Source organism: Alligator mississippiensis, chromosome 10, assembly GCF_030867095.1.
Source record: "Alligator mississippiensis isolate rAllMis1 chromosome 10, rAllMis1, whole genome shotgun sequence".
Lineage (NCBI taxonomy): Eukaryota > Metazoa > Chordata > Crocodylia > Alligatoridae > Alligator > Alligator mississippiensis.
In genome coordinates, this window is record NC_081833.1 from 68,155,370 (window position 1) to 68,168,971 (window position 13,602).

The following is a 13,602-nucleotide window of genomic DNA, read 5'->3' on the forward strand; positions in this document are numbered from 1 at the left end:
AGGGAATTGCATCTGGTAGGGCTTGGGGTTGATGTTGTGATTTGGTTTATGTTTAAAGCATTTAACAAGTTGTTTTGAAATTTTTAATTGTTTTTGCTCCATCATTTTTTATCTAAATAGAGAGGTAGGTAAATGCCTCAGTTAGAGAACCATGCTAATGGGATTATTGATGACTGAGGAAGATGCTTTCAAGATGCTTCTGCAGGTTTATAACTTGGTGACTATTTGCTCTCTTTCCATTATTTGTAAGTCCAAAGATAATTACTTCCTTAAGTGGGGTTTTTTTTTAACTTTGTTTGTTCTGTTCTTTTGTTTATGATCTTTTGAGGGATTTCAAGCGGTCATTTTTAAATAGCTAAGCTTGAAAGCAAAATACTGATGCTTAAAAATGTTTCAAATGCTGCTTTTTTGCTTTGGGAGAAAAACCAAACAAGCTTGAATTTCAAATGGGAAGCATTGCTCAGTGAAGGGGAGCTGCATGGATGTGTTGGAAGGGTCTTGTTGATGACACATCTATAAATGCCTGACAACTGTGTTCTACAAATGGCAGTGCAACATGAATTCATCTGTCTGATGCTCTAGATACTCAAAACCATAATATTTTATAGCTCTTTCAGGAGCAGCGTGTCTCAAACATCATCAGATCATAATTTAAAAGGACAGCTGTGCCGTTTGCAAACAACAGTATTCAAATAGGATAATAACTGGTGAGAAATCTAGTTGTAGCCCTGGCAGGATTATGAGTTAGCCAACAGTACCCCATGACTTCAGTGGATTCTAAATGAGGCATTAAAATGTGTCGCCCTACTGCCCAGTTTCTTATCTTGTGCCATTTCCAGAAAGTAATGTTGTCTTTCCACCAAACACCAGATTGGGGCCATTATGCAAAGAAGATTGACCTAGTCCTTTTGTAACTACTACTAGCATCCTTCATTATCTAAGACTTTGCACTACTGACAAGTAGGGGGGTGTTACCCCTATCTTCTTCTAACCCCTGACCTAATTTATTTATAAACTGTCCACATTGGTTTGCTGGACTCAGAATGACTTTTACTTTGCTGAGAACTGGTTGCCTTTTAACCTTATTGACTGTTTCTCATCACATATGCACCGAGAGAGACTGACATTCCCAAAGGAAAAATATGCCGCTCCATTTTCTGCGACTACGCATCAGGGATGTGGAGAAAGGGAATCCAGACCTATGCAGAGCCAATCCTACTTTGGCGGTTGGTTCAGTCCATCTCACCATGGACTTGGTGATTGATGCCAGCGGTAGTGGGGTTACACAACTCATTGTCACTTTGAGCCAGCAATCTGGACAAAATTAATTGTTTTCATTTGAGACGGAGCAGGGAAGGAATTGATGGGAATGGAGTATCCATCTCCGAGTAGCTCAGTCAATAACAAGACCCCCAGTAGCTGGTCAGATTAATGTCTAAAGTGTGCAGTTAGCTACAGGAAAGGGGCCTGATATATATTCACTTAAACTAGTTTCACACTGGTGTATTTAAAAAAAAAAAAAAAAAAGGACTTAATTTTAATTTACATCAATACAAGAAAGTGGCTCAGGCCTCAGGTGTTCAAAAGTCTGAAAGTGGCCCAAAGGCCAAAGCTCTAGTCTCATCCAACAAAAGGGACAGATTTTCAGTGATGCCTTATTTGAACCTCCACCTATGAGAGAAAAGTCAGACATGCCCTTTGCTCTCACAGTTTGGTGCATTAGCAATGACATGGGAAGTCTGAATAATCTTAACACCTCTGTAGGTTGCAGAATTCATATGTACAAAAGACATGTGCCAGTTGGGTCAGTACGTGAACTGTTGAGGTGGTTGAGCTTTGGTATGTGACCTGAGCAGCTGTTGAGGCATCCTTCAGTCATGCATGTGGTGGTCAGTACAATCAACGTGTGCCCTATGAAGGCCAGAGTTTGTAGGCAGACTATGAGCTTCTCTTTGGGTAGGATAAAATGCTCTCCTTATCTGAACTGATAGGAATGTGGTAGGTCTGTCAGTGATTTTATTTTTGAAGTAAAACTGATACAGTTTGTGGTACCTGTTCTAAATATCTCAGATTACTTACTTGGATGCAAATGAGACTTTTGTATCTGTTTAATTTTATAGTTCAGATAAGCTCACCTTCCTTTATTTGAATGCATTAATTAGGGATTTTTTAATAAATATTTCTTTTGCTGTATTCAGTAGCCTTCTAAATATGGTGCTTATTTGTTTCTGGTGTTCGTGCAAAAGAGGATCAGTGATTTTGAAAGAAACAGGAATTACTGTATTCAGTTCTATATGAGGGTTGGCTTTGAGTGTAGACAATTAAGGTGATATGCATGGGTGAATGTATAGTATATAATGTGACAAATATTGCCCTTATCCTCCCAAGTGCCTCTACCGCACGAGTAAGTTGGGCTAAAAGCTGAGAGAACTTGCTAGAAACAGGCATCCCTTCTCGAGCGTGCAGGCCACCTATGCCCTATCCTCAATACTTTCCTAGTAAATTGCTTTAGAGATCAGATGAGCTTACGGTTAGGATGCCAGATTTCTTTCTTAGAGTTTAGTTGGCACAGGTGTGAATTGTATGGCTGTAGTTTGTTAGAAAACTACCCTGCCTAGCACAGAGAGCCTCTGGTTAATGATTAGGGCCTTTCCATCCTAATATGCTGCACGTCGTTAATATTCAAGTTTTTGCTTTTTGTTTCACAAGACAGTATCATAGGAAAGCACTGAGAATATGGTGGATGATATATTGTAGGCTTCATTATTGCAACTTTTTGGACAGTTATGAAGCTTCTGATTCAGAAGATAATCAGAAGATTCATTCTTTCTTTCTCTCATATTTTACATCTTGTGTATCCACAATAATATACTTCCTTCAAATTGCTAAATCAGTTACTGCTTATTACTGAGAGTATTAATTTTTGTCTTGTTTGTTTTTTTTGCAGTAATTATATCCTAATGGAATTTATTAAATTATGATCTCTTTAAATTACAGTTATTTGAAATTTACATTTGCGTCTTAGCAAGTTGATTATTTAGTTTCACTTCCAAAGAGTGGGTGAGGTTATATGCTTTGGTTTTGAAAAAATTCTAGTAGCTCAGTTCATAAACGTTGAATAGCTCCAGTCTGAATGAGAGGGCGTAGTGCTGTCTTCAGAGATGCATGTTGCTGCCTACAGAGAATTTCCATTTCTGGGAGAGGTCATGCAGCCTCTGGCATGTGGCACTTAGAAGTCTCTGCATGACAGAATCACTGCTAGGAAACGCTGCCTGTAGCCCTCTAGTTCTAGCTGATTCCCTGAAGCATTGAGAAGCACTGTTCTAAAATCACCCCTTTTTTTTTAAAATTTGCCGTTACTTGCTGTGACTACAGTGACTTCAGTTTACAATAATTAGGATACTCGTCAAGGAACCAGGCTATTCGAAGTACATGTTCAAGGAATGGTGTTGCGGACGGTTAGTTTTACAATTTGGACATTCTTATTCTTAAGTAACGTTCTTGGGCTGAATTTCTTAGACAAGCTAGGCTTTTAGATATCTATTTCTGATTGTTGCTTTAAATGGATTACCATGTTAAAAGAAATGCAACTCCATCCCGCCCATGTCTTAAGGTTTCTCACAGTTTAGTAATGTGTGACGCATCAGTGCTGAACATAACCACTCCTTCTAGTCAATGACATGCAAGTTTCAGGTCTGCTGCTGCTGCAACTTATTTGTCTGGTGACTCTAGCAGTCATTATACTACTTAGACAAGTGGAAACTGAACTGAATGTCCTGCCTTCCTCAAACTCCTACATGTTTTGAAAAAAAGAAGCTAACATATGGATTTAAAACATATGGAGTTAAAAGACACTTCAAACATGTTATATGTGGTAGGTAGCACTAGTAGTAAGTTTCATAGTTGCATAGTTGGTAGGGTTGGAAGGGACCTGGGCAGATCATCAAGTCCGATTTAGTACTTCCATTATTGTAACAATCAGAAGCTGTAATTAGGACCAGGTCTTTATAGATTCATATAAATGTCAAGTGAAATAGCAAAAAGTAGTATTGGCAGTGAAGAGCTTATGTTCTGCTTGAAGGCAAACTGCATCAGGTAGGTATTAAGGACAAATGGAAAGATTGGAAGAAGGACTCTGAGGCATCAGGACGTCAGAGCTTGTACAGGCCCGGCTGGCTTGATTGAAGAAGGAGAAGAAATAAGCACTGTAAGAAGTCTGTAAGAAGGAAAAGAAATATGCACGGTATAACTATATAGTCTCTGGTGTTTTTAATGTTAATGTGCATTCAAAATTCCTGACCTGTTACTAGATTCATATACAATTAAAACTGAATAAATTTATCAGAAGATTTTATTTCTGATACAAAACAGATTTACTAGCACCTCTGCCATATGATCTTGTCAGCGTACAGTGGCATATAAAATTAGAAGCAGAGTGCTATTATCACACGCTTGCGATAGTCTTACATAGAACCAAATATTTTTGTTGGCAGGTAAGAGCAGAAAGAATATCATGTGTTAGAGTAGCAAGAGCTTAACAGATGTTACAGTGAACTAAATTTTCAAATCCTTTTACATTAAAAAATGGCTAGAGTTTGTAGAAGTTCTGAGACTATTGGGTTACGTTTCCTGTTGCAGCGCAAAGCCAGCCATTGTACTATAGTTTTAACAGATGTGCTACTCCCTTCTTAATGGATGGGAGTAAAATGTTGTTTCTGTTGCAGAGTTATAAATTATACCTTGCAAAGCACGAGATGTCACTCTCAACCTCAGCTAACCATAGCAGGGTAATTCTGCCCTTGAATAACCTGCTGTACAAAGACTTATAGTTTAAAATTTCTAAAGGGGCTGATCAATGTATATCTGTTTTTTGTTATAAAATATGAAGATTTTAGAAGTGGCATTTCTTGCTTGAAACGTGTTCCAGAGAAACGGGAGGAGTACCTTTTAAGACTATAGGCCTCGTTTGCTGAATGTCAGTATTAAACTGTCGTTCAGGAACTGGCAACTTTGTTTTATTTCTGATAGCTGTATACATTATTAGAAAATATGTGAGAAGAAAATATTAAAATCTGCATCAAGAGTGCTCCGCTGCCATAACTCTTTCTCTAAGCTAAAATTTACTATGGTCAAGTTTCATATGATGATTTGAGTTGCTTTCTGAAGCCCTCTTCCGATGCACCCTTAGTGTTCTTAGGCTTTGTTTTGTCCTCCAACATTTCTGCCTGCTTTTGACAGAAGTTAACATGAACCTTAAAGTACTTTTTTAAAAAAAAGAGAGAGACTGGGATAACCCCAGTAATTGGAGCCAGCATTCTCTCTCTAAGTAAACAGATTTGGAAGTCCAAAGATTTGTGTGGGCTGCTGCTGAGTTCATGTTGCCTTTCATAATTTACGGCACAATCGGGGCCAAATTCTACCCTCAGCTATGCGTCTAGAACCTCAAGACTAATCGGTGGGAGGGGTGTTTGTCCGCACACGCGCGTGTGTACTTTAGGTGTACATATATTCCATATGCAGTCGTCTTATTGTTAAGATAAATGCAAAAAAATATAAACGCAAGCCAGAGCTCAACACTTAGTTACAGTCTACATCTTATCTGCTCTAGTGTACTTGCTATATCCTCTGTTCCAGAAAGATGATGACCGTGTAGGCCTACTAAATGCACCTATAAGCCAAGCATTAATGGCTAGCCAGCGTGCAGGGCTTAGGCTGTAAGGAGTGAAGAAAGAGATGTGAAGGTCTGTTCTGGTGTTTAATAAGAAGGAAGGGGAGATCAGAAATCAGTTGTCAAAAAAGATGACAAAGCCGATAGGGGAATACAGAGCGCCCGGGCGAGAGACTAACAATAGAAGGAGGGGGGTGAGGTGGGGAACGCCACTAGGTTACAGGCGATACAAAGTTAGCCAGCTAAGCCCGGGGGAGAAGGAAGGGGAGATCAGAAATCAGTTGTCATTCCACAAGCATGGAGGCATAATTTCTGGATGTGATCTGTTAAGGAACCAGAATAAAATAAGTTAAGGCAAATCCATATTTACTTGATATTTTAATCATACTGTAGTGGAGCTTACCTAAAATTGGGGTTTGCTGCTTGTTGACTTCAATGGGAAAGAAGTTTTTTGATCACCTGCTTTTTCTGATTACTTATTGGATGGACACATGAAGATGCAGTTTGTGAAGTAGTTAGAAACATCCACAGCCAAGAAGTTAAAACTTCAGATAAATAATACTTAATAACTTAATGTACATACATTCTGCTAAGGGTAGAGCAGTATTTCTTTACACGTAGTTTGAGAGGTAATTTTTCGCTTTCCTATTAACAAGAAAGTAGCCACAGTAAATGAGGAAAAAATACATTTTTCTCCTCATCACTCTCTTCACTCTTCTTCATGAGAGCAGAGAGCTTTGAGATGGGCAGAAGCAGTGAAGTTACACTGCGCGCAAGTGCGAGGGTAGATTTTAAGGATGCCTCTTGAGTGTCATGCACTACTTTAGAGGTAACTCTTCACTGAATAAAGTGTGTAGCATTTATGTAGCAAAGTATGCCATGTTTGTGGGCAATGTGGGCATTGACTCCTCCACTACACTTGCTTATGGAAGAGAGCATGGCATCCATAGAAGCTACTGCAGCGCAGAAATTTCAGTAGCTGTTGTGAGGCAGCTCTGCTGTGTTTTATGACCTTGGGGAGAAAGGAAGGACCTTCCTTCCCCCCTTCCTTCCCTCATCAGATCCTGGTGCAACTCTAAAATGCCTACCTCAACTGCTTGGGGTTTTGCTGGTGAACAGTGTTTGGCTCCTAATGATTTATAATGTAAGTAATTACATTCTAGCTTGAAACTGAATAGCATATTTTCAGTTTTCCAGCCTGGAAGTCTCCTTGGATTAGAAAGTTGTATATAATTTGTGGAATGTCTACATGCAATTCAGTAACTTTTCATAAAAAGGTTTGAATTTCCCACAAATGCACACAACGTGTGCAACTTCACAGGCTGCCTTGTGCAATCCAAAAAGCCTGCTTGCTTACTCTGTTGTCTCCTGTTTGCCTGAGAGCTGGAGAAGACTGGCCTCACAGTTGTTAATTAACACAAAGGAGCTGAACCTCCTGTTTTAGAAACTGCAGAAAGCCAGGGTATATTAAGTTGTTTTTTATTTCTCTTGATTCAGGTTTTAAATCATCCAGAAATAAAGCCCCTGACTGCACACTAGGAGGGAAAAACAAAAGATTCTGTGGGCTTTAGAAGTATTGCAAATGAAATAATGAGCATTTAACAAAGGTTTGAAAAGTAATTTTGCATTTACGCTTCCTCTGTTATGATTACACTGTAATTTCTCTTGTTTGAAATTCCCAGGCTCCACAGCTAGGGATAGAAATTTAAAAAGCCTGAGCCTGAATTGATTAAATCTTTGCAGGTTAGTCTAATCTGCCTAGATTGAATCAGTTTACAACTGCACAGACATTCCCTCTGGACTGAGGAAATGCAGACACATCCCTGCAGTGGCTCAGGTTAGAAGCTGGGGGGCACTAGAGCAGCCCTCTCTTCCCTTCCGGAGTGCTGAGCTGGCGGGGGGGGGGGGGGGAGAGGGGTGTAGCCAGACCCCAGCAGGATGCTCTGATTAGGCTGGGGTTTAAACCCTCACCCTGCCTGCACCGTCCCAGGCTTTTCCCTGTTCTCTGCTCAAGGGGCAGGTGCCTTGCCAGACCCCAGTCCTGGCCTAGCACTCTGAGGCAAAGGAAGGTGGGGGTGCAGTACATGCATCTGTTGATGATACTGAGCTTTTCAGTTTCCTTCTCCTTGCTTCTTCATACTGTCTACAGCAAACCTGACAGACTAGGGAGCCAGCAGGGGGCTGATAACTGTGTTTAGCAGCCCATCAACAAAACAAAAGCCTCTCTCATTAATTCAAGCTCTTGTTAAATAGCTTTTTCCAAGGAAGGAACTGAGACACATTACTAGCTGACCTGTTGATTAGCTCCAGAAAGCCCTAAGTGGACTCTGTTCTGTCTGCCTGTCCCAGTGAAATTGGAGACACACACACACCTCTCAGTATTAGCTAGCATACCATGTGTTTAGTTCTGTGGGGCTGGGGTCTGTGCTGTGGGAGATGGGAGGGAGGGAGGAAGGTGGGGATCCCTGCTTGAACAGCGAGCAGCAAGGGAAGCCAGGCAGATGCTGCTGTGCCTGCAGTTTCCGCCGGAGCTCTGGCTAGGGAGAAGAGGGACGGGGCCAACCCTGTTCTCTGGAGCAGACAACACAGCCCAGGTTTACAAAGCATCTGGGATGCTGGGGAACTCTGGTTTAACTTAAACCAGGAAGGGTTCTGAGACAGACATTGCATAAACTGTTTTGAGCCAATCACTTCAGTCTGATACTACATTCAACCAGATTTATCTTAAACCAGTTTCAGCCATTTTGAAACTGGTTTATGTGCACAGAACTTATGTTCCGTTACAGGTTTAAACCAATTTCTGATCACTTAAACTGGTTTATGGGTAATGTCTGTCCCTAGCCTACATCTTGTCTCTATTTGTTATCTTATTTTTTCTCTATAATTCTTATGTTGTTCTTTTAGGTTACATGCAGACATTACACTTAGACTGACTTAACTACAGTTAGTTTGATTTCAGTTCCTATCTGTACATATGTTCAGGGACAGTAGATGCGGTAAAAAATGGCTGGGCCGATCTAAATTATTTCATCTGAGGAGGTGCACCAAGTTAGACAGAGCATGGGTTAGCCCTATCTACCAAACAACTGTACACATTTAGAGTATGGCCCCAGGGCTGAGGAGGGCCAACTGTTCGCTCCAGCCCTGGGGCTGTGCTTTTCCTACCCCTCCCACCCCTGCTACCAACTAGGCTCTTTTTAGCCTCCCAACCTTCACGTGAAGTAAAAGAAATTCATGTCAATCTGAATTTACAAATGGGGATTGAGGTATGTGGATTTTTGTCAAGGTCACACGGCGAGCTTGGACCCAGATCTTCTGAGTTTCAGGCTCAAGTTCATTCTTTGTCTTCAGTAACAAGACAATAGCTGTGGCAATTTTAGGGATTGGGTATGTGTAATCCAAAATACAGTCAATGCATTACGATACATTTGCAACAATCTATTTACCATACCCAGAAAAATTATGACATATCTTTTCACATTTTCAAAATTCAGACTTGAATTTTGGTTAGTAACACGGGGCTCCGTACCTTTCTGTAAAATAAACTTTTGAAAACTCTGTCAAGTGTTAATTTGATTTTTAGCTTTTCTGACAGTTATGGCTTTTTTTTTTGCTGTACATTTAGCTAATATTTTCAATGCAGTCAAACATAAAAGTATATGAGGCAATTCAGTTTAACCAGACATTTTTACCTACTGAAATTACTTTGCCGTGAATGACATTAAATATGAAAAACAAATCTTATGCAGGCTGAGATGTAAAACAGCTTATGTGGTTTCCAATTACAATTGCCTGCCATTTGCCAAATTGTAGAAGACACGATAACATCTTAATAATGGTGGATTACAAAGTAACAGCTGTAATAAGTTACTGCATTTCCATGGTGTGCTTTTGCTTCCTCTGTTCCTTCCCTTCCCCCCAGTTTAATTTATTTAATTCAGAGCCCAAGATCTGGAGAGCATTTTTATTTTTGGCTGTGGATTTTATCATGGAGAGCTTCTATTAATTCCCTGAGTGAGGAGACCTCACACATGAACTCAGAATTCTCCCCCGTGTCACTTGACTCTGGGACGCTTAGAGCATTAGGGTAAGAATGTCTGCCACCACAGGCTTGATCCTTTAAAAAAAAAAAAGTTTGTATTTGGCCTTTGGCCCCCCATTTTTACAGCATATTTGCTACCTGGTGGTACTTAGACCTCCACAGAGCCCTTTGCTGCTCTAGTAGGGGAAAGTTCAGCAAAAATAAGGTCTTTGGACAGGGCTCACTCCATATGTGCTTGCCTTTGCGAGGGCAGATGCCTGCCGCACCCCTCCACCTCCCCCCCATCTAAAAATGCACCGTGAAGTTACGTAATAAAACACTGTTATCCCACATCAATTAGTGAAGCATGGCTTACAGAGCTGTATAAATCCTATCAGTTCTACAACATGGCTCATCTTGCATTGCCCTTTTTTCAAGATGCTATTTATGAATGGACAGATGTACAGGAAACCCCACTTTTTCATTGGCTGTGTTTACAATAGATTAGGTAACAAATTCATTTTTTAAAAAAGCTTAGTTTTCATTTTATAGAGCTATAATTTAAAGAATATTTTCTAAATGGACGGTGTTTTATGTAGCGACATTAATATTTCCCCTAGACCTCCTTGGATGTCAGAGATACTTTACCAGCGCTTGCTCTCTGCTCCCCCCCCTTTTTTTTTTTACCATCTTTGTAGAGGTGCCATACCACTTTAAACATTTCACCAATCAGTTTCATATGATGGGTTCTCTTTAATCATTTACATTTTGAGAAAGTTAAATATTCCTTAAGAAGCCAAAGTCATCTAACAGAATGTATAGTGTTTGTGCAGCTGGATATCTTATTTATTTGAAGTTCTCAGAGAAATCTCTTCTGACTTTACAAAAAAGGATGGAAGGGTAAACAGAAAGAGTGTCCAAGTAATCTGAGCTAGAAAGTCCGTTCTTTTAGAGCAAAGTCATAAAAGGTATATTTGCAGGGTCCAAAAAAAATACCATATATCAAATGGAGGGAACTGCTTGATGTTTTCTTAGTATTCATGCTATTTTAAATATATATGTATATGTATATGTGTATGAAATAAAAATGTTCCTGGGTTTTTAATATATTTTAATACTCCTGGATAGGTGAATGCAATAACAGTCTATTTTCCCTGCAAGAATGATTCATCTGTTTGTTTTTTGCATGTGACATGTCATTCATCATCACATTGGCTTTCTCTGGACATGATAATCACATAACTAAATTAACATTCCTGAAAACTTTTTTTTGGAAGAAAGTTATTAAAAGAATGTAAACCATATACATTGGCCTTTGGAAGTCCTCTAGTGAAGATAGTAGTGCTGCTCTCTTTTATCAGCTTTTCAAATCATCTTTTCCAGAGTTAAGCAATTGCTGGCATCTTTCTTCTTGGTTAAAAAGGAAAAGTGAGGGGGTGGGGCAGGAGCTCGGATTGTACTGTTTGTTCCCGTTCTGAATTCCAGCATTTCTTGCAAGTGTGGGTTTTTAAAATTATTTTTTTAAAACTTTTATCTTCTAAAGACAAGGATTTTCTGATGTGACATTTATTTGCTACTCTGGAGACTCAGCTGGATTTCCACATGTAGGGGGATAAGGCTGTGACTGAAAAGACCATACTTAGGACATTTGATTAATTTTTCCATTGGCTATTCAGTAACTTTGTAATTCAGTAACCTGCCTTGCTGAGTTTTCCATCCATCATCCCACAAGGTTTGCTGACTTGAGTCCTAGGGAGCTTGGCCAACTGCAGCCCTGAGACCTTTTGGCTCTTGCATTCCAAATTCCTCTTCCTCTTTCTTTTTACTTTTGCTATGCCTGTCTTCCAGCTACATACGTGTGTGCAGTTAATGAAGCTTGAGGCGTCTTAGCTTTCATGTTGACTTTGCCACTAGCATCTGTGAAAGATGACGTGTGTCCCCCACTTTTGTTTCTTCCCTTTCTGCTTCCTTTCTAACTCTCAGATCCTTCGTTATTTAGATGCCCCACTTTCTGACTCCTAGGCTGATTTTTCCATGCCAGAAAGTTATTGCAGTGTATTTAGCTCTAATGCACAATGTAAGAATATAGTTTTTGACAACTTTTTTACAATGCTCTAGAATTGTATAACATTGAAATACACTTTAAGACATTAATATGGTTTAGAATCTTTTTCAGGATTAAAGGAGAGTTATTTAGCAAAAAGTTACCTTTCTTTCTAAGCAATTTTGTCAACTAGAATATGCATATAGTTCCTTATTTTCGAAGGGTGTTCTATGGTTTGATCTCAGATGATTTACTTACATGGCTAAGTGGCTGAGCATACTCAATCTTCTATTCAATTCAGGAGGAAAAGTGAATAAATAATTCTGAATTGATCAAGCTCAGCTCAATATAAAATATAAAGCAATCTAATCCATTACTTTATTCAGATTATTGTGAAAATAATAAGTGTAATAGTATAATCAGTGGCACTGTAGATTTTCTTATCTGCTGAAGTTTGTTGAGATTTACATGAGTCAAGTAATTTGGATTTACTAATCTTTTTATTTTGCTGTTTTCAGGAATTTTTTTAGGAAAGAAGCATCAATCTTTCTTCGGCAAGTAGGATGACAATAAATATAAACAGCATAATCTAATTCCATCCGTTATTTTAGTGACACCATATTTTTGCAGTTATTTAATATCATTATTGATATAGCAGAATCTTCTATGCATACCAAAAAAATCTATAAAGAGTATTTGAGGAATGATATTAATTGCAAAAGCATCACATTGAAATGAGATAAATATAGCAATGCTGCATGATACATCTTAGTTAAAAGTAAAGTCATTTTTAATGTACATAAAGAATTCTTTCTCTTGAAAACCAGAATCTACTTATCTTGGATGTGCAGGGTTCATTTAACAGGCTGTGGGCCGCCATCTCTCATAGCGATGCTATCTGTAAGAGCTGATACTTCCAAAATGGAGTTCTCCTAAATGTACTGCTTTCAGGGGCTGTACTTTCATCTTCAACGTGTTTAAAATGGATATTGCTATCAGTTTAGAAGTATGGTAGGTAGGCAAAAGTTGACTTTTTGTGTGCTGCAAACACTCCTGTTCCTGTATCTATCTACTGCCCCAAATCCACCAAACTAGTTTGGCTTATCACCAATCACATGGTAATATTTGCTAATTCTAAATCTTTCGTCAGCCTCAGATTCCTTCACAGCTACAAGGAAATGAAGGTCATACTGTATGTCATTGAGAATGTAATTTTCTCTGTTTATGCGTAAGGCCTCTATTTTGAGCTATATCTCCACACAGTCTGGTGGGGAGTCCTCCCAGGCTACTGGGAATTGATGTTTATGCTATACTTCATTGGAAAATGGTATGTTTACAACAGGGTTTCCGCGTTTTTTTATTGTCTCTTGGATGCCACTTCAAACAGTCAACCATGAAGCACTCTTAAACTATCTGAAAATTGCATCATAAGTTATTGGAAAGCTAATTTTCTCCATCTGCGCAGTAATGGTTGTTTTCATGCATATGACCTCAACATCATTAACATATTTAGACACTTAAGACCAGATATTCTTAGTTTAACTTCTCATGCATATTCAAATACCTGGGTGGTTAACCAGGTAAAGATTTCCCACTCAGATGCAAAATTTCTCGGAGTGTCATGTAATATACTGTGGGTGTGTCTACACGTGCTATTAGGGGGCAGCAAAAACTCTGGAGCTTATTTCTCTGCAGTTTATTGCTCCTGGGTGCATGTCTGCATGTGCATGGAGCTGGGTCACATCACGTGGAGCAAGGTCACAACAGTCCTGGTTGACAGGGGGTCCAGAGGTCAGCCTGCCCGCCTGGGGCTGCTCCAGCTAGGCTCAACGTGCTGCAGAGCGGCTGGCTGAGGCATGAAGCTGCTTT

The 13,602-nt window shown here is 39.4% G+C and overlaps 1 protein-coding gene across 13 annotated transcripts in view; it reads left to right on the forward strand.

Annotated features, from left to right (window-relative positions):
• WWOX (WW domain containing oxidoreductase) overlaps positions 1–13,602 on the forward strand; it is a 686,397-nt gene that overhangs the window by 181,257 nt on the left and 491,538 nt on the right. The gene's annotated exons all lie outside the window — the stretch shown is intronic.